We start from the raw sequence: 22,204 nt of genomic DNA, 5'->3' as shown, positions 1-22,204 counted from the left end.
CAGCTGAGCTTGGCTTTAGTACCAGCCTCATTCAGTTACAGGATCTTCAATATGTTGGCTCTTCCTGTCCATGATCAAGTTTCATCTCTCCATTTACTTGTCTTCTTTTGATTTCTTCCATCAGCATTTTGTAATTTTCAGCATACAGATCCTGTACATATTTTTAAGTGTGTACCTATTTTCCTTGTAGCAACTGTAAATAGTATTTACAAGTGGTTTTTAATTTCAGCTTCCATATGTTCACTGCTACCAATAGAAATGCAATTGATTTTTGTATGTTGCTCTGTTATTTCTGTTGTTTAAAACTACCCAGGCTATAGTATTTCACAATGGCAGCCTGAGCTAACACTGGATATATCCCAGGGACACTCTAGGAGGGACAGGCTTCTACTGCACGTGGCCAGCCCACACTACCATGAAAAATCAGTGGTGGTATATCTTGTTATAAGGACCAAAAAATGAAATCAAGAGAAGTGTGATTCACTTTCTATATGCTCAATCGTACTATCAGCAGTCGGAGTGATTGCCAGCATTTCCATAACATGCCATGACAAGAAAGTGAGACACTCTTCCTTGATCAGAGAATGCCACCAATAGGGGGCAGTGTGGAGCCCGGAAGGTAAGAGGTTTACCTAGGGGGTCAAGTCCGCAGACCTCTGGGGTGGTAGTTTTCATGGTAGTGTGCCTAAGAACCACCTGGGACACTTATTCAAAAGGCAGACGTCAGCCCGACCCTTTAAGATTTAGATTCAGTAGATCTGTCATTAGGCTAACCAACCACCCCTGATTTCCCCAGGATTATCCTGGTTTTAACATTAAAATCATACTATTTGGGACACCTCTCAGTTTTGGGTCTCCCTACTTGTGTAGACCAGGAATCTGCATATTTAACAGAATTCTAGTAGTTTTGGTACATAAAACCCACAGACTATACTTTGAGAAATGCTGACCTAATTTTTACCAGGTAGGAGAAGATGTCATTAAAGTGCACCTATGGTCATAAAATGATTGAAATAATGTCATCTGTAGAGATTATCACATTAAGTGAAGTCTGTCAGAAAGAGAAATATCGTATCACTTACATGTGGAATCTAAAAAATGTTACAAATGAACCTACCTACAAAACAGAATTAAGACTTATGAACACAGAAAAGAAACGTATGATTGCCAAAGGGGAGAAGGGTGGGAGAAATAAATTAGGAGTTTGGGATCGACATATATACATACCATTATATGTAAAACAAACAACAAGGACCTACTATATAGGACAGGAAACTATACTCAATATCTAGTAGTATCCATAATGGAAAAGAATCTTTAAAAGAATATATATTGTATATGTGCATGTATATAAATATATATAATTGAATTACCTTGTTTACACAACACCTGAAATCAACACAACACTGTAAATCAACTATATTTCAATAATTCTTTTTTAAATTTTAAAAAATAAAGTGACCTGTGAAAAGAATTTGCTGGATTTTAAATACACTTTTGAGCTTAAATCGTGGAGAGTAAGATCTCAAGTTAAACATTTAAGTATAAAAATTCTAGCTGACTTTAGTACCCGATTCCCCTCGTCCTGCCGTGTTCTATCCCTCATGTTCACTGGTTAATTTCACTTCTGAACCACTGCATTGGTCTCTACCCTTATTCCTACCACCATTCTTGCTGACATCAACATCCAAGTATTTTGCTCCTTCACATCCTCACATCCTGTGTCTGTCAGAGTCTGGTCAGGAAATGGGAACCATGCCAGTTATTTGACGGAGAGAATTCAATATGAAGAGTTGTTAGCTAAGTGTAGAATTTTTAACAAGGAAACTGGAAAGGAGACAAGAGAATACTAAGGTATCACAGAGACCTCAACTGCAAGAGGCAGCTACCATCCCTAGGGCAGAATGGAGACAAGGGATCAGCTAGGATTTTAAGAGATTAGGCCCAAAGAGGAAGGCCTCAAGAGTTGAAGCCACACCTCTGAAGAGCAGTGTTGCTTGGCTGAGGCTGGTGTCTCGGAGCTGCGCTCAATAAAGCTGGTTCCGCAAGTGCAGGAAACAGTCAAACTGAACTCCGCTACTACTATGGGAAGGAACTGCTGCCTGGGTGAAGAAACACTGTTGCCATAATAGTGATGGAAACAGGAAGAAGCAAGCCCCTTATCCACTCCCCCACCCCCACCCCCGCCCAGTCTTACTCTCTCTCTCTCTAGACTCCTCTCTTGGCAGAGCGTTCAGTTCAGTTCAGTTGTGTCTGACTCTGCACCCCATGAACTGCAGCACACCAGGCCTCCCTGTCCATCACCAACTGCCAGAGTTTACCCAAACTCATGTCCATTGAGTCAGTGATACCATCCAACCATCTCATCCTCTGTCGTCCCCTTCTCCTCCTGCCCTCAATCTTTCCCAGTATCAGGGTCTTTTCCAATGAGTCAGCTCTTTGCATCAGGTGGCCAAAGTATTGGAGTTTCAGCTTCAACATCAGTCCTTCCAATGAACAGTCAGGACTGATTTATTTTAGGATGGACTGGTTGGCTCTCCTTGCAGTCCAAGGGACTCTCAAGAGTCTTCTCCAACACCACATTTCAAAGGCATTAATTCTTCTGCGCTCAGCTTTCTTTATAGTCCAACTCTCACATGCATACATGACTACTGCAAAAACCATAGCCTCGACTAGAAAGACCTTTGTTGGCAAAGTAATATTTCTGATTTTTAATAAGCTGTCTATGTCAGTCATAACTTTTCTTCCATGGAGTAAATGTCATTTAATTTCATAACTGCAGTGACCATCTGCAGTGATTTTGGAGCCCCCAAAAATAAAGTCTGTCACTGTTTCCACTGTTTCTCCATCTATTTGCCATGAAGTGATGGGACCAGATGCCATGATTTTAGTTTTCTGAATGTTGAGCTGTAAGCCAACTTTTTCACTCTCCTCTTTCACTTTCATCAAGAGCCTCTTTAGTTCTTCTTCAATTTCTGCCTTAAGGGTGGTGTCATCTGCATATCTGAGGTTATTGATATTTGTCCCGGAAATCTTGATTACAGCTTATGCTTCATCCAGCCCAGCATTTCTCATGATGTACTCGCATGTAAGTTAAGTAAGCAGGGTGACAATATACAGCCTTGACGTACTGCTTTCCCTATTTGGAACCAGTCTGTTGTTCCATGTCCAGTTCTAACTGTTGGCAAAGTGTAACAGGGAGCTATTTGGCAGAGCAAAAATGATTTGTAAAGTCCCAGCCCTAGCACCCTAGGGAAAGTACATAAGGTGAGTCTGGAGCTAAAAGGCAGTGGCTTAATAACTGTGCATCTCCATGACACTTCCTTTCACCTCACCTTGGTCACTCTTTCCCACAATCATACACTTGAGCTTGTCATCACAAATACCAGCATCACGTCTGAAATAATAATTCCAAGCATCTCACCCTCTGACAATTACCTCCAACACCTAGAGCTCACCAGCTCTAATACTCCTTTCTCAGCATCACTTTGACCTCTTGAAACCTTCAATCTATTGGCCCTGATAGGGCTGTCACCATCCATCTTCCTATGGGCTCACCTTCCTCCTTATACAGCCTGCATTCCATGACATTTTAGTCACCTCCTTACCTTTGACTTCCTGGATTTTCTCTCCTGTGTCCTACTTGCCCATTGAAATGTTATCCCTAAAAAAGTGCAAACATTCTGCTACTTCATGCCTGCATGAAAGTAGCTGAATATTATCTAGTTTCACTTTAATTCCACAACGATAAATTTCAAACAGCTTCTCAATATTTCTCAACCATCTGATCATATCTTCCTGGTATGTTTACTTCCCTCCCTTCCCAAATACTAGTTCACACTTAGAACTTCTCTTTCTCCTGCAATCTCATTCATGCTATGCCCCATCACTGTCAGCTAACGACCTTTTCTCACATTAAATGACGAGTATATAAACAATCATATGACCGCTCCCACAAGATAGACCAACCTAGTGTATCTGAGCCTAAAGTGTGAGACATGACCCCGATTCTATCAAAGATCGGCCCCTCTGCTTGGGTCCTGGTGTTCATCTTCTCTTCTCCCCCAAAACTCCATTTCTATAATTCTCCCCTCACCTCCAATAATCAGTTCCTCTCTAGAATCTAAGTAGACTGAAACAGCCACAGAACTGCAAGAAAGAAGAGGGGAGGGAGGGAAAGAAGGAAGGTAAGGAGGGGAAAACAGAGAGGGAGGAAGGATGGCTACGGGGAGGGAGGGAGAGAAAAAGGGAGAAAGGATGGAAGGAAGGAAGGAAGGAAAACCTTCCGTGAGCCCACAGTCCCCCTTCCAGACCCTGTTTGTCCTTGACAACAAAACATTCAGTCAGGGTGGCCTGTAGTAGCTAGTCCTAGTCCCACTCATTCAGGAACCCAAATTAATTGGGCTTCAGTCAACATTAACAAGGTTATCCATGTTGTCGATAAGACAGTCATTTCTTGTCTTTATCATTCACAGCCTCTCAACAGCAATGGGCTCAACTGGCCACATTTCCTCTCTCTTTTCTGAAATACCATCTTCTCTGGTTCTTCTGTCTACTTGGCAACTCCTGCTCAGTCTCCTTTGCTGTCTCTGCTTCTCCAGTTTGACCTCTGAACACTGGAATGCCCACAGTTGAATCCTGGGACCACTTTCCTGACTGATTTAATTTCTTTCTCTAATCAACCTCATCCACTGGCTCCCAATTTATATATTTAATCATCTGGTTTTTCATCTCCCCTTGGATTTTTTTTTTTTTTCAAATTTCATTTCCCAATTGTCTCTTGCTAGTATATAGAAGTGCAAATGATTTTTGTATATTGACTCTATCATGAAATCTTGTTAAACTCACTAGTTGTAGGAATTTTTGTAAAATGTTGTTAGCTGTTCTATCTATACAATCATGGCATCTATAGATAACCACACATTTGTTCTTTCTTACTAATCTTTATGATATACCTGATAAATAATAACCAAATGGAAGCTGCTGCTGCTAAGTCGTTTCAGTCGTGTCTGACTCTGTACGACCCCATGGACAGCAGCCCACCAGGCTCCTGTGTCCACAGGATTCTCCAGGCAAGAATACTGGAGCGGGTTGCCATTTCCTTCTCCAATGGGAGCAAATATAGCATTATTAATAAAGGATAAAAAGCACTGTATTAATTTGCCAGGGCTTCCATAACAAAATACCACAGACTGGCTAACAAACAGCAGAAAGTCATTTTCTCACAGTTCTGGAGACTAAAAGTCCATGATTAAGCTGTCAACAGGCTTGGGTTCTCCTAAGACCACTCTCTTAGATTTGCAGATGACCGCCTTCTCACTGCGTTTCCACATGGTCTTCCTCTGTGCATGGACATGTCTGCCTCCCAAACTCCTCGTCTTATAAGGGTACCAGTCCTGTTAGATTAGGACCCTCCCATATAACCTCATTTTACCTCAATTAACTTTTTAAAGGCCCTACCTCCAGAAGGTTATATTTTTAGGTACTGTGGGTTAGGATTTCAATAGATGGGCACAATTCAGTGCATACCAAGTACTGCAGGGATTAAGAGAGACTGTATAATAAACAGAATAGTCCCTCAAGAATTTATAATAATTATGTGCTTTTGTGTATCTGTCAAAATAATCTTAAATATATATAAAAATGTTAAGAATTACAAAGATAAGTTAAGAAATCCTTACTGATACTAATAGGCAATAATTAAATGAGGTATTTGCAGGGTCAAAATCACATCTATCATGTTCTCTAATCTCAATGCAAAAACAAATTAGAAATCAACAATAGAAAGATAAAGAAACCAAAAATAGAAAGAAAAAATTTATTTTGAACTTATGAGTTCAAACAAAAGAGAATATAAAATATGAAATACCAATAAAAATATCCAGAGCACTGTCAATCACAACTTAGGGGATGCAACTACAGACAAATTTGGTGAATATGTACAGCCTAAAAATGCATTAGAATTCAAGACATATTGAACACAGATGAGCTAAGAATTCAAGTTTCAAAAAAAGAAAGCGAAGAGAGTGAATTCAAGAAGTCAAGTAGAAGGAAGGAAATAATAAAATAACTGATAAAGTGAACAACAAAGGCAATATAGAAACATCAAGCTGATTCCTGGAAAAGATACATATCTTATACAACCTCCACAAGACTGATGCCAACAAGAGAGAAAAGGCACTAATAAATACTGCATACAGAAAACAAATGGATTTTCCTGAGCCCGACATTTTAAAGCATTTCCTTAAATAGAAGCAGCAAACAGTGAACTTGAGCAAGTTTTTCCTGAAGAGTACTGTGGAAAGGTCAGCAGAGAAGCATGAAACTAGACTTCGCAGTTGCCCTGGACTGGCATCAATGTTTCTGATCCTACAAAAATTCTTCCAGGAGTTCCAGGATTAGGGGAAGCTGCTCTAAGATTGACTGTATCTGCTCTTGTCCTATCTGATCACTTTCTTTTGGCTAGGATTTTGGAAAACAAATTGATAATTTACTCTCTGTGTGTGTCTGTGTTTATGGTGTGTGTGTCTGTATATGTCTGTGTGTGTGGTGTGTGTCTGCGTGTACTGCGTGTGTGAGTCTGTGTGTGTGGTGTGTGTGTCTGTGTGTGTGATGTGTCTCTGTGTATGTGGTGAGTGTGTGTGCAGTGTGTGTCTGCGTGAAGGGTGTGTGTCTATGTGTTTTGGGTGTATGTTTCCCCTTAGTCTGCAGTTCAGGAAATCTGGTATCATACCTGGGATTGGTCTCACTCCCATCCCTCATTTCTCCTTGGTTATATTTAGAACCAAAGCAGAGAATGCTGAAGACTCCTGGGGAGAGACAGAACAGCCGTGGTGCCCACAAGGAGTGCTGTGTTAGCGTTTTCCCCAACTCCCAACTGCCTCTGCCCAGTGATTAAAGAGATCTGAGCTGAGGGCAAGGTGACCCCAGACATGGTTCCCTGGTTTCTCAGAAACACACAGCTGAGGAGGTCTGGGTAACCAAGGATCTCTGAAGTCGGTGAAGGCATAAAGTTTGGGCCATGGACCAGTGGTCTTGACAAGTGTCTGACACCAGAAGCCAAAACAGAAAGAAAAACTGAGGGACCAAGGGCTCCTCAAGCCCACAGGACTTCTGTTTGGAGACGGCCAGGCAGAAGTTGGATCATGCCTGATAGGTTTTTACATGGTAGGGGGTGCAAATAGATCTGAGAGATGTTTTAATGGATGTGACTCTACCTGCATAACCAATTTTAAAAAACAGGGGTAGATTACAAAGGAAGAATAAAATTTTTTGACTACTGTATTTTTCCTTAAAAAATTAATCACATATATAATACACAAATACAGTCTCCTGAAATACTCAAAATATAAAGACATAAAGAGAGTAAAACCTTACTGTTCCTCTTCAGTCCTGTCACCCCAACACATATCAACTCTCAAAGGGGATCTTGAGCCAGTGGTGTGTGTCTGCCTCGTTCTTTTTAGTGCATTTACATATGTGGTACATGATTACTTTTAAGTAGAGTTCCTGTTTTAATGTTTGTGAGTCAACCTCCTGTCCTTTTCCGATTAGAACCTCTGTGCATCTGTGTTAGTTGCTCAGTCATGTCCAACTCTTTGCCGCCCCATGGACTGTGGCTGACCTGGCTCCTCTGTCCATGGGATTCTTCAGGGAAGAATACTAGAGTGGTTTGGCATTCCCTTCTCCAGGAGATCTTTAGCCCTGCAGACAGATTCTTTACCGCCTGAGCCACCAGAGAAGACCCTAGCCACCTGTCCTTTTCAGATTAGAGCCTCTAGCTTCAAAAAAAAAGGTAGAACCCTTGGAACTATATGACTTCGTGAAGCTGCTGTTGTTGTTCAGTTGCTAAGTCATGTCTGCCTCTTTGCTACCCCATGAACTGCAGCAGGCCAGGCTTGCATCTCCTTCACTATCTCCCGGAGTTTGCTCAAACTCAGGTCTACTGAGTCAGTGATGCCATTCAACCATCTCATCCTTTGTTGCCTCCTTCTCCTCCTGCCCTCAATTTTCCCCTGCATCAGGGTTTTTTTCCAATGAGTCTGCTCTTCCTTTAGGATTGACTGGTTTGATCTGCTTGCAGTCCAAGGGACTCTCTAGAGTCTTCTCCAGCACCACAGTTTGAAAGTATCAGTTCTTCAGTTCTTTGAAGTATCTTTGAAAGTATCAGTTCTTTGAAAGTATCAGTTCTTTCAGCCTTTTTTATGGTCCAACTCTCACATCTGTACGTGACTACTTGAAAAACCATAGCTTTGACTCTACAGACCTTTGTTGGCAAAGTAACATCTCTGCTTTTTAATATGTTGTCCAGGTTTGTCATAGCTTTTCTTCCAAGGTGCAAGCGTCTTTTAATTTCATGGCTACAGTGATTTTGGATCCCAAGAAAAGAAAATCTGTCACTGTTTCCACTTTTTTCCCATCTATATGCCATGAAGAGATGGGGCTGGGTGCCATGATGGTGAAGCTGATTGAGGCTTATAAATAGAGGTCAGGGGACAGAGTCTCAGAAGCACTTCTCTATTTGGAAGAGGTGCCTGCTTTCTCAGCAGAAGATTAAAAATTCAGTACTATTTTGGCAACTTCCTGTGAGTCTTTAATTACTTCAAATCATGAAAAATATTACTACTTTTTAAAGCCAGCATGTGGCTCAACATATTTCCTTCCCCCTGGCTCTGCAATCATGGCAGTGCATGAGAAGATGGCATTTCCATCAGCCTTGGTAACTGTGATGAGCAGAACTCTATGCCCATCCACAAGAGACCTGTAGCACATGTGAAAAATATGACTCGCTGGGGTAAGCAAAACACAACAAAAGGAACAACAAACAAACCAAAAAGAGACCGTGGCTTCCATCATGGTCTCTCTCTCTCGGATCACTTACTCTGAGGGAAGCTTCCTCACTTTGTGAGGATGCTCAGGCAGCTTATGAAGAGGCACCGTGGTGAAGAACTGAAGTATGTGGCCAACAGCCTGCGTGGGACAGAGACCCGCCAGCAGCCACAACAGTGAGCCAGGAGCAGGTCTTCCTGGAGCTAAGCCTCCAGGTCACAGCAGCCTTAGGGGAGAGCTAGGGCCACAGCAACCTCCCAGCTGAGCCACTCCCAGCTCCCTGACCCTCAGAAAGGGCATGAGGGAATAAATGTCTGCTATTTAAAGACACAAAAGTAAAAAAATAAATAAATAAATAAAGACACAAAAGTAGGAGTAATTTATTACGCAGCAAAACATAACTGACACAGTAAAGCTCTTAGAGGAAAACACAGGCAGAATACTCTTGGACATAAATAACAGAAAGACCCTTTCTGACCCACCTCCTAGAGTAATGAAAATCAAAACAAAAATATACAAATGGAACCTAACTAAACTTAGACGCCTTTGCACAAATCGCAGCACGCCAGGCCTCCCTGTCCATCACCAACTCCCGGAGTTTACTCAAACTCATGCCCGAGTCGGCAATGCCATCTAGCCATCTCATCCTCTGTCGTCCCCTTCTCCTCCTGCCCCCAATCCCTCACAGAATCAGGGTCTTTTCCAATGAGTCAGCTCTTCACATGAGGTGGTCAAAGTATTGGAGTTTCAGCTTCAGCATCAGTCCTTCCAATGAACACCCAGGACTGATCTCCTTTAGGATGGACTGGTTGGATCTCCTTGCAGTCTAAGGGACTCTCAAGTCGTCTCCAACACCACAGTTCAAAAGCATCAATTTTACGGTGCTCAGCTTTCTTCACCATCCAACTCTCACATCCATACATGACCACAGGAAAAACCATAGCCTTGACCAGACGGACCTTTGTTGGCAAAGTAATGTCTCTACTTTTTTTTCCATTTATTTTTATTAGTTGGAGGCTAATTACTTTACAACATTGCAGTGGTTTTTGTCATACCTTGAAATGAATTAGCCAAGGATTTACATGTATTCCCCATCCTGGTCCCCCCTCCCACCTCCCTCTCCACCCCATCCCTCTGGGTCTTCCCAGTGCACTGTCTGGCCCAAGCACTTGTCTCATGCATCCAACCTGGGCTGGTGATCTGTTTCACCCTAGATATACATGTTTCGATGCTGTTCTCTTGAAACATCCCACCCTCACCTTCTCCCAGAGTCCACAAGTCTGTTCTATACATCTGAGTCTCTTTTTCTGTTTTGCATATAGGGTTATCGTTACCATCTTTCTAAATTCCATATATATGTGTTAGTATACTGTAATGGTCTTTATCTTTCTGGCTTACTTCGCTCTGTATAATGGGCTCCAGTTTCATCCATCTCATTAGAACTGATTCAAATGAATTCTTTTTAAAGGCTGAGTAATATTCCATGGTGTATATGTACCACAGCTTCCTCATCCATTCATCTGCTGATGGGTATCTAGGTTGCTTCCATGTCCTGGCTATTGTGTCTCTACTTTTTAATATGCTGTCTAGGTTGGTCATAACTTTCCTTCCAAGGGGTAAGCATCTTTTAATTTCATGGCTGTAATCACCATCTGCTGTGATTTTGGAGCCCAAAAAAATAAAGTCTGACACTGTTTTCCCATCTATTTCCCATGAAGTGATGGGACTGGGATGCCATGATCTTAGTTTTCTGAATGTTGTGCTTTAAGCCAACTTTTTCACTCTCCTCTTTCACTTTCATTAAGAATGAAATAATGCCATTTATAGCAACATAGGTGGTCCTAGAGATTATCATGCTAAGTGAGGTAAGTCAGACAGAGAAAGACAAATATCATATGATATCACAAATATGTGGGATCTAAAAAAATAATACAAATCAGTCTATATACAAAACAGAAACTGACTCACAGATATGGAAAACAAATTTATGGTCTCCAAATGTGAAAGGGAATGGGGGAGCAATAAATTAGGGGTTTGGGATTAATAACTATAAATTACTATACACAAAATAGAGAAATAATACAGATTTACTATATAACATAGGGAACGATATTTAATATTTTGCAATAACCTATAATGGAGATAATCTAAAAAAAATATATATCACTGAATCACTTTGCTATACACCTAAAACTAACACAATACTGTAAATCGATACCTCACTTTAAAAAAAAAATAGTAAAGATAATTTTGTAAAAGATGAAAGTAGGAGACATGCTTTACCAAATATCAAAACATATTGTTAAGTTACAATAATTACTGTGGTATTAGTACAGAAAAATAAAATTGAAGAGGAGATCCATGTACTTTTAAGACTTCAGTGTATGACAAAATCAATACTTAAAAATAATGTGGAAAGGAAAGACTATCTGTAAACATTATTGGAATAATTGGTGAGTCTTTAGAAGAAAATTTTTTTATTTATATTAAACTGATAAGTTTAACTGCATCAAAAGTTTTTAAAGCTAGGTAATCATCATAGAAATTTAGAAGACCAGCAACCTTTCAGTTAAAGATGCAACATTTTGATCTTTTAAAATCTTTTTTTAATCTCTCCTCCTCAAGGTTCCAGTAAAATATGTGAGGAGCACAGTCAAATCTCACAAACTCACATGGACACAGAGACTAGAACAGGAGATCAATGGATGAAAGATTTCTATCCACTTGGGGAAGATGCACAGCAAATGGAGGACGGGTAACTGATTTTAGAGAAGCAGAGGATCCAAGATCCATAGGAGACCAGGGAAGAAAAGGGATCCAACTTGCCTCAACAAACTGGGGAGGTTTATAATTCGGAGGGGCTAGTGTGGCCGAGGGCAAGGTGGAGTGTGACTCTGAAAACATGGAGACTGGTTCAGAGAATGCATGCAGTGTGGTTGGGTGGACCCCCACTTCTTCCCTTTCTCCTAGCACAACCTGCAATCCAACCTGCAGGTAAAAGATTAGCAGTTTCTTCAGAGAGACTGAGAACCCCAAGAAAAACGCCACATACCAACACCTTAGGGTCCCCAAGTGACCATTCTCCGCTCTGCTTTATTGTCCTAAAGTGAAGCCCACTCGCTGATAAGTCAGGTCCCTGCTACCAGAGCTTCCAGTCAGCATTGTTTGAGCTCCTCTTGGATGTAAACCATAAAACAATGCCAGGCATTTCAGGAAATGCATCAACATAAAAGAAATTTAAATAAGCCAACAGGGAAAATCAACCTGTCAAAAAAAAAAGATAAATCATATTCTAGAGAAATTATTTTTAAATCTTTTTTTGTATCCTCAAAGAGATACTAGAAGATATTATACTTGATATACAAGAACAGGATGCCAAGAGAGAGAGATCAAGAAATGTAGTGTATATCAAGACTGAAAGAATTCATTGAGTAGCCAACATAAGAAGTGCTGAGATAGCCTCGTCTTCACGAAATTCCAAACCATCATGAAATTTCAGAACACCAGGTATAAAAAGATCCTCAAAGTTTATAGAAAGAACAGAACAACATCAAACTTCTCTGGTATCCTGAGTCTAGAAGAAAATGGAGAAACATTTCCAAAACACAGAGAGAACATGGTTTTAAGCTACAGTTAAACACCCAGCAAAAGTAGCAAATCTGTGCAAGCATAAAATAACACCATTATTTTATTATTAGCATACATTATCATACAAGCAAAGCACACTTCTCAGGTACTAGAGGATGAACTCTGAAACCAGAGAGAAAAATTAGAGAGGGATGGAGGGTAATAGATCCAAGAAGGAAAGGGAAGTGCCGATCAATAACGGTACAGCAGGCTAAGAAATTAAAAATACGATCATCACAGTAAAACATTGAATGAAAGGCTTTGAAGGTAAGATCCAGGAAATTTCCCAGAGAGTAAAGAAAAAAGAAAAAAAGAAAGTATCAGAAAGAAGCTAAGAGACACACAGAATTAATGCAAGAGTTCTAACATTTGGTGAAGGTGAGCTACAGAATGAAAGGACAGGGAAAACACAGCATAAAATATTAATGAGACAGAGGGAAAGGGAGAGATTGGGCCAGAGCAGAGAAAGCTAAAGGAAAACGGCACCAGGATAAAGAGGATATTGGAAAAAAATGATCAGACAGAGCATTTGGGGAAAATAGAGAATACACATCATACAGAGAAGAGGCAATTTGAATTTCAACAAGAAACAAAGCTGTCCTGTAAAGAAATTATAATTACAGTACATGTCTTGGCCCTGCAATATATTTTGTGGAATTATGACATACATACTGGCTATTTGTCTAAAAATAGTGATAAAGTACATTGATAAGGTAAAAGAAAAATAGTAAACCTAAAGCGGAGTACATTTTTATTTGTCAAGGTAGAAACCATAAGAAAATATATAAAATTGAATAAAGCAAGAAGAAGTACTTTAAGTATATTATTTAGAAATATGAAAATTCCTAACAGAATCACAGTTGGAAAAAAAAGCAAAGTATAATGACTCTGAGGATCGGGAAGAAAGCAAAAGGAACTTCTTATTGTTAGCACAAGTTTTTAAAAATATTGCCAGGGCAGATCTAAGTTGTGTGGCACTTGAAGTTCATATAATATGGTGGGAGTATCCCCTTAAAACAAAAAAGTAAAATTTACAAATAAAAATTAGTTACAAAAGTGAATACATGCTTAAAATTTCAAAAAACACAAAAATCACAAAATTAAGAAAAAATGAAAATACTGAAGACATCATAAAATATACAAAGAAAAATCATATTTTCATTAAACATTGCTGGATATAGCTCTTTAATAAACTTCCTGATATTTTGGGGTACTTCTTCATTTGAATATGAAACTAACATAATGACACTTCCTGTAGAGGGAGCAAAAGATAGTCTTTCTTCAGCACTGGTGATTGAAATTGCTCTTTATTATTGACAGTTTAGAAAAATTTATTTAAGCTTCATGACTTGATATTAATAATGTCATTTAAATTACTAGAACTTCTGGTAAGTTTGGGAAAAACTCTATTCACTTTTTTTCATACATGAGCAGTAAAGTGCCAAGGCATTTAAAATTTTTTTGTGCAGTAACTAATCTTAAATACTTGAAAAAGTCAAAGATAGTCATAAAGCAATTTGTCATCAATTCTTTTGATCACATCAATTCAATTGTTACTACAGTTCTTATAGTGGTATGTTATATACTGATGTAGTGGTTTATTATGGTAAATAAGAACCTCCAGGCATGACTGAGAATCTGACCCTCTGTTTATAATTTATAGATCTGATCACCAGAAGGATTTCCCACAGACTAGTTTCTAACTCTGTAAACTTCAAACCTTGTTTCTCCGCTCTTACATGTTTCCATTACTGGGAAAATCTTCAACAGCATGTGAACTGAGAATTTCCAGATGCAAAACCTGGATTTAGAAAAGGCAGAGGAACCAGAGACCAAATTGCCAACATCTGTTGGATCATAGAAAAAGCTATAACATTCCAGAGAAACATCTATTTCTGCTTCATTGACTATGCTAAAGCCTTTGACAGTGTAGATCACAACAAACTGTGGAAAATTCTTAAGGAGATAGGAATACCAGACCACCTTACCTGCCTCCTGAGAAACCTGTATGCAGGTCAAGAAGCAACAGTTAGAACTGGACATGGAATAATGAACTGGTTCAAAATTGGGAAAGCAGTATGACAAGGACTATTGTCACCCTGCTTATTTAACTTATATGCAGAGTGTAGCATGCAAAATGCTGGATGAAGCACAAGCTGGAATCAAGATTGTGGGGAGAAATATCAATAACCTCAGATAAGCAGATGACACCACCCTTATGGCAGAAAGCGAAGAGGAATTAAAGAGCCTCTTGATGAAGGTAAAAGAGGAGAATAAAAAAGCTGGCTTAAAACTCAGCATTCAAAAAACTAACATCATGATATCCAGTCTCATAACTTCATGGCAAATAGATGGGGAAACAATGGAAACAGTGACAGACTTTATTTTATTGGGCTTCAAAATCACTGTGGATGGTAATTGTAGCCATGAAATTAAAAGATCCTTGCTCCTTGGCAGAAAACCAATGACACACCTAGACAGAATATTGAAAAGCAGAGACATTACTTTGCCTACAAAGTCTGTGTAGTCAAAGCTGTGGTTTTTCCAGTAGTCATGTATGGATGTGAGAGTTGGACAATAAAAAAGGCTGCGCACCAAAGAATTGATGTCTTCAAACTGTGGTGCTGGAAAAGACTCTTGAGAGTCCCTTGGACAGCAAGAAGATCATACCAGTCAATCCTAAAGGAAATCAACCCTGAATATTCATTGGAAGGACTGATGCTGAAGCTCCAATACTGTGGCCACCTGATGTGAAGAGCATCATGAAACATGCTACATAACAGAGAATATTTGGATCATACATAACAACATTGGAAAAGACTGATGCTGGGGAAGACTGAAGGTAGGAGGAGAAGGGGGTGACAGGACGAGATGGTTGGATGGCATCACCAACTCAATGGACATGAGTTTGAGCAAACTCTGGGAGATGGTAAAGGACAGGGAAGCCTGGCATGCTGCAGCCCACAGGGGTTGCAAAGAGTTGGACATGACTGAGTGACTGGATAACAATATTACAGTACGACCTCTAGCCCCCATCTTCATGTCATGATACTCAGTGAGTTGGCCAACAAAGATATTCCTAAAAGCAACTCCCACACCTTGACAACCAACAATAACTTCACTGTGTGTGAAAGTGACTGCAAATCACGTAAATATATCCCACTAAATAAAAATGTCCACTTAGTAAATTGCTGATAATTCCAGCATCCCCCAACATGAATGAAAATAGAAGATGTAGTGGTCTCAACAGATTGTCATTAACTACAGCTTTGGTAAATTTTATGAAAATATGTGATTGTGTGAGGACTCTGCTAGCACCTCTCCCAGGACTGTAGAACCATGCAAGTGAAGGCCCTGAACTTAACACTTCTCTAGTTTCAAGAGAAATCTGCTTTTGGATATCAATTTATTATTTTTTAACTCTTTGCAATATCATCTTGATTAAAAACACAGAGTGGGGGGGGGGGGGGAAAAATGCCATGTTACATAACAGAATATTTGGATCATATAAAACAACTAAAAGATTACTATCCAGAATATATTTTTAAAAGTTCTTGGCCATTAGAAAAAGACAGAGAAGCCAACAGAAAAATGGTAGAAGCTACAACGTATGTGTCACAACAAAAAGGATGTAAGAAAAGATACACAAATGGCTAGAAAACAAAAGAAAAGAATGGTTTTAGTAACCAGGGAAATGCTAATTCACACGAAACAATAGTCTAGTAGGTGTACACATCATGGGATCTTCTACAATATCAACAATAGGCCTAAGATGGCAAAAGCAAAACATTAAAAATTAAGTCTCAAGAGTAACATGCTTTTAAAAATGTAACTAAAATAAAACAAACTGACCCAGTAAAAACGGTATCACAGTCTTAAATATCTTAAATTCCTAATATGCAAGCAGAAACTTACGCCTTTGCCTGGGTAAGAGAAGTGAAGTTGGCTTCGTCAAAGTGGATATGGTAGGATGTATCTTCTAATACAAACAATGGAGAAAAGATGTTTGAAGACAAACGTTGTGACACCAGAAGTAGACAGCTCATTGTCCTCCTGATTTTCTTTCTTCCAAAGTCTGGATTAAAAGAGAAATCTGCATTTGTTGCTGTTTTCAATTTCCTTTTTTCATAAAGCAGCAGCTTCTCTGGCTCCAAATAGGACCAGATTTCAGGAACTCCTGGCCTGCCGCACTTGGTATTAGTAGTCCTTATTTTTAATCCACTGAAAAGTGTTTTCAACCCCACTTGAAGCAGGTGAAAACCATGGTATGTCAAGCTACTTCTTTTGCTAGGTGTGCAGTCTTGTCTCTGAAGGTAAAATGCATGTTCCTCTAGGCCTGCTGCTCTTGTTATATCACATTCATTTTTCATCATTTCTTTCAAACACTATTATTTCAAGACCCTCCTGTATAATTCAGACTTTCTTTTTTATCACATGGATTCTTAAAACCAGTAGGTTTATTCATGTTTGGGATTCTTTATTAAACACTTTTTAACTCTTAATTTCAAAGTAATTAGACTAACAAGACACTGCAAAAATAGTAGACGTATCTTCATTTAGCTTCGCCCCATGATAACATCTCACTCAACTATAGTACATTACCAAAAGCAGAAGATTGATACTGGACCATTCATTAAACATTTTCATCAAGAAAATTACTCAAACTTAGGACCACAGTTTGATATAACCACAGAGAAGGTGTAAGGGTATGAGAAAGATGAGGGGGTGTGTCTGTTTGTGCTTATGCATGCTGTATAGTCCTCAAGTCACTATTCTCAGTTAGATGGTGTTTTTCATGCCATCTGGTGACGATAGCAAGAAGCACAGTCATTTTCTTATCGCTTCTTTTTTGAGGCAGACACTACAAAGCACGCTTATTTCTAGGAGACATGGGAATCCACCCGCAGGTGACACTGGCTGGAGGGCTCCCTGGTGTCATCACCAAAGCGTCCTAGGAACTGCATTGTGGTCTAAGACACTCCCATCCACACATCCACCCTTCTCTCCTGCACTTGGGGTTCACCCTGCATCAGGGTCTGATGATTCTCCCAGCCTCTCCCTGCTCCCTCCCCATTTCTTCCCACAGAAGTTCTTCCTAATCAATTTCTTGCATGTACCATCCTGTCTTGGCCTCTCCTCAGGGCATTACTACTAACATACACATCTTGGCAGTTTAGTCTCCTACTTCTCTACCATTTATGAACAAATCCAAAACTGCAGTCACTCCCTACAAGAGAACAGATGGTCCTTTTTCCATCCTCCTCAGAATTTTTGTAAACTCAGACCTTATTTCTCCCTAATCTCCTCTGTCTCATAAATTAAGCCCTTATGGGCCATCTTAGTTCAACCTTAAGCTGACAGGCATGCCCCACTGCCAGATCCTGTAGGAAACTCAACTACACTACAAACAGCATGAGTTTGGGGATCTTTCTGAATACTCGTGGGTCATAGGGCATGAAGTCAGATCACAGGGTGGCTGTCTCAGCCATTTCAATGGTTTCAAGTCCATGGCCTCTTTCCCTGCATTGGTCTCCTTAGCTCTTGGCAGGTGACCTCCACACACAGACTCTTAGAAAGTCTAGCCTATTCCTATCCTTTCATCCTCATCCTCTCCCAGCCTGATGGCCTTCCCTAAAAAATGCCAAAACCAACCACATGAATGAATAGATAAGTCAGGGTTGTACAGGAGCAGCCTGTCTAGAAAAAGGAATGCCAGAATATCGTAGGAATAATAGGATGCCTGGTTACCATGGCAAACACAACTCTGTCAGTCCCCCACCTCTCCATCCCATCTCCTCTACATCGAGGCATCATGTCACTGATGGTATCTGTCAGAACTCAGAGAAGTGAGCTAGTATTGCTGCTGCTGCTGCTGCTAAGTCACTTCAGTCGTGTCCGACTCTGTGCGACCCCATAGACGGCAGCCCACCAGGCTCCCCCATCCCTGGGATTCTCCAGGCAAGAACACTGGAGTGGGTTGCCATTTCCTCTCCAATGCATGAAAGGAAAAGTGAAAGTGAAGTCGCTCAGTCCTGTCTGACTCTCAGCAACCCCATGGACTGCAGCCTACCAGGCTCCTCCGTCCCTGGGATTCTCCAGGCAAGAGTACTGGAGTGGGGTGCCATTGCCTTCTCCGCTAGTATTGCTAGATGCCTCATTTATACACTAGTGAGTTTTGATTATTAGATACTTTAAACTCCATTTAACAGAAGAGGAAATGGGGGTTTAGAAAGGGAAGCAACTTGCCCAAGATCACACAACTAATAAGAGGTAGGAGCATGATTAGAACCCAGGTTTACTGCATCTCAAAGCCTTTATTCTTTGCACTCTATCACCACATTCCTTTCAGCATCAAATTTGACAGATGATGGGAAAGAGGTACCTAGAAATAGAGGGGTGAAGAAGAGGGTGTGGAGAGCTATGTCAGATGTCAGTGCTCACCCGGGATCCTTTCTGTTCCACCCCAAGCTCATTAGCAGTTTCCCTGTGAGCCGGCAGCATCTTGTCTCTCTCAGCCAGGGGCATGCTCAGGCTCTGGGAGACAGCTTGGCTAACATGTGGGAGGGCTGAACTGCTGGGCAGTTCAGATCCTGGGAACAGATTTCTTCTTTTTTTTTTTTTTGCTAAATACACACCTCCCTCCCTGTCTCTTCAAGCTGGACAATCTTGAGTCATGGTCCACGTGGATCTCCCAAGTGCCCAGAGGACTGAGTCCCAGGTACCCACAGCAGTAACCCACTCACTGCACACCCTTCAGTGGCCTTCCTCCCTTCTGCTATCACTTCCCACTCCCTCAGTGCTTCCTGGGACCACCTCCCAAATAAACCAGTTGCATTTAAGTCCTCCCTCAGAGCCTACCTGGAAGGGAATCCAAACAAAAACAATCCAGATTACAGCTCTGAGTGTCTTTTTTGTGGCAACATTAGCACAGCGCCCATTCTTTGGTGGCTCACCCCGGCTTACTGGGTACCCTCCAGGTTACTTTGCCTGATACTCGGGCTAATGTAACCACAACCCCTCTTCTCGCCACACTTCAGTCCAGAATCCTCCAGGGAACCTGCCCTCCGGCTACGGCAGGTTACTCTATTTTCAAACATAACATGGCCATTCATTTGCTCACGTGGCTCCGTAACCAAGTAGGGAGCTTCCCAGGTGGCTCAGTGGTAAATCACCTGCCTGCCATGCAGAAGACCCGGGTTCAATCCCCAGGTCGGTAAGATCCCCTAGAGGAGGAAACAACAGCCCACTCCAGTATTCGTACTTGGAGAGTTCCATGGACACAGGGGCCTGGTGGGCTACAGTCCATGGGTCAGAGGCAGACACGACTGAAGCGGCCACCACCACCAAGTAGGACCCAGTGGGGCCTTTCTAGAACAGACATGCCTCCAGCCCCAGCCATGTCCTCTGCCTGCCTCTCACTGGAGAAAAACTTTAGCCTCCTAGGCCTTCCCTGGGTGCCAAAGAATACATTTAATCAGATGAATGCAGAAAGAAAAAGAACCATTCAAGAAAAACAAAATAACAACAGTTTAGCCATTAAACAAAATCAAGGACCTTTAGTTCCTCCTCAGCGGCTACAGTATTCTGAGCCATACCCTTTGAGCTGTTTTGCAGATACTGAAGTGGCTTCCCTGATAGCTCAGTTGGTAAAGAATCCGCCTTCAATGCAGGAGACTCTGGTTAGATTCCTGGGTCAGGAAGATCCGCTGGAGAAGGGACAGGCTGCCCACTCCAGTATTCTTGGGCTTTCCTTGTGGCTCAGTCGGTAAAGAATACGCGTGCAATGTGGGAGGCCTGGGTTCGATCCCTGGGTTGGGAAGATCCTCTGGAGAAGGGAAAGGCTAACCACTCCAGTATAATGATACTGAAATCCCTACCAGATGGAAGAAGTTAACTACATGTGCCCACAAGCACGTAGACCTCAGAGTGGTCGGAACCAGAAGGTTGATGATGCTGACTCATCATTACCTCACCCCCAACCAATCAGAAGAATGTCCAAAGGCTGACCACACATCCCACAAGTCCCTCTCCCTCGCCCTGTCTTTAAAAACCTTTCCCTGAAAGCTTGCAGCGAGTTTGGGTCTTCTAAACACTAACTGCTTAGACTCCTTGCTTGGTGCCCTGTGATCAACATTGCACTTTCCTTCACCACAACCTGGTAGCGGTAGATTGGCTTTTCTGTGCACGAGCGAGCGGCCCCAAGTTTGGCTCTATCCCCCAGCAGTTCCCTTCTCTGGAGATCTAAATACTGCTGGACATTCATGCCTCTACTCTGAGAAGCTGCTAACTGTCTGACACGTTTTATTAGTGAGTTACACTCACTAGCTGCTGTAACCGGGAAACCCTAAGTCTCAGTGGCTTACCACAATAGAAGTTTATTTCTCCTAAGAAGTTTGATGAATGTTTGAAAAGGTTTCTTCTGTTAATATCTTGTGGGCCCATCAACTCCCAGTTCTTTTGAGAATCATATGGGAGGTCTTTATGAACCAGGGTCAGCACACATTCCTTTTTCTCTGTACACTATGGACCAGAACACCTATTAACATAGTCTTAAAATGCTGCAAAGGATACTGGGAAATGTAGTCTAGCTTTGGTTCCCAGCAAAAGGAGCAAATCCATTCTGGTGAGCACATAATGTATTCATTATTTTCTGCCACAATATATTAATTCACTTATTCATCACAACAACTTTTAGAGTAGGCATGATTATTAATCCTGTTTTATAGACAGGTAAGCTGAGCACAGAACACTTGAGCAATTTGCCCAGAATTATACCATAATTACGTGTCAGCCAGGATCTAAAGCTAGGTTGTCTGGCTGCATCTTTAAATATCTGTATTAATGCTGCCTCTTTAAACACCCTTCCTCCAGTAACTGATGGCTTGAATGCATTAATAAACTCATCAACCAAATCTTTCACTCTTTTTCAGGAGCAGCTCGTCCTAGTTTTCAGGACCAACTGAGAATCACATAGCTTCACCTGGAAAAGACATCTTTGAAACAAACTTCACAGAAACAATATTTCCAGGGGTTCTCCTTTTATTTGATCAACTTAGAGATAAGGAAAGTGAGAGAACTGACTTGTCCCGCAGTCCCAGGACTGGGAACACATTCTCCTTATTTCTATTCTAGTGCTTTCCCCAACACATCCTGCTTCCTCCCAAAGCCCAATTTGTGTTGTCATTTTCGGCACCAATGGACAAGGTCATAGCCAGTTAAGTACTAAAGCAGTGAGCTCTGCCCTTTTCTCTCTTGCTACCAGACAGTGAATTTTCCTGTCACTTTCCAAATCTCTTCTAAATGCCATATACTTCAGTTTTGACAGCTCGTGCACCTGGTGGCCACAAATATTTCTTATTTGTGGTGAAGTAAGTTCATAAAATGAAGGAGGAATTTCACTACAGCCTCAGAAGTATTTCTACATCAGCAAATTGCCAGTTTTTTTCTGAAATTGGTAACAATTGTTTTTATTTTGGGGTCCTGTTTTCTCATGTGCGACTATAGATTCTAGTCCCTGAACCAGGGGTCATTTGGTTTCTGTGTGTCTCTGAGTTGATCGACCAATGCTCAACAACCAGGCTTGCAAAATCTAATGGTTTTCTTTAGCATAACAAAAGGCTGGCTGTAGGAAAAACAGTGAAAAACAAATTAAGGACACTTTTTTTGACCTTACAACCTTGACCTTTCTCTAGATGGCGGACTTCACAGAAACAATATTTCCAGGGGTTCTCCTTTTATTTGATCACAT

General features: G+C 41.0%; 1 protein-coding gene across 1 annotated transcript in view; it reads right to left on the bottom strand.

Annotated features, from left to right (window-relative positions):
- CDCA7L (cell division cycle associated 7 like) overlaps positions 1–16,471 on the bottom strand; it is a 73,095-nt gene extending 56,624 nt beyond the window's left edge. Inside the window, exon 1 of the mRNA XM_020893053.2 lies at positions 16,372–16,471. The gene's annotated coding sequence lies outside the window, so the exon portion shown is untranslated. The remainder of the gene's footprint in view (positions 1–16,371) is intronic.
- Between the last annotated feature and the right edge of the window lie 5,733 nt (positions 16,472–22,204).

Source organism: Odocoileus virginianus, chromosome 1, assembly GCF_023699985.2.
Source record: "Odocoileus virginianus isolate 20LAN1187 ecotype Illinois chromosome 1, Ovbor_1.2, whole genome shotgun sequence".
In the NCBI taxonomy this organism is placed as follows: Eukaryota; Metazoa; Chordata; class Mammalia; order Artiodactyla; family Cervidae; genus Odocoileus; species Odocoileus virginianus.
This window is presented reverse-complemented; position numbering and strand designations above follow the sequence as displayed.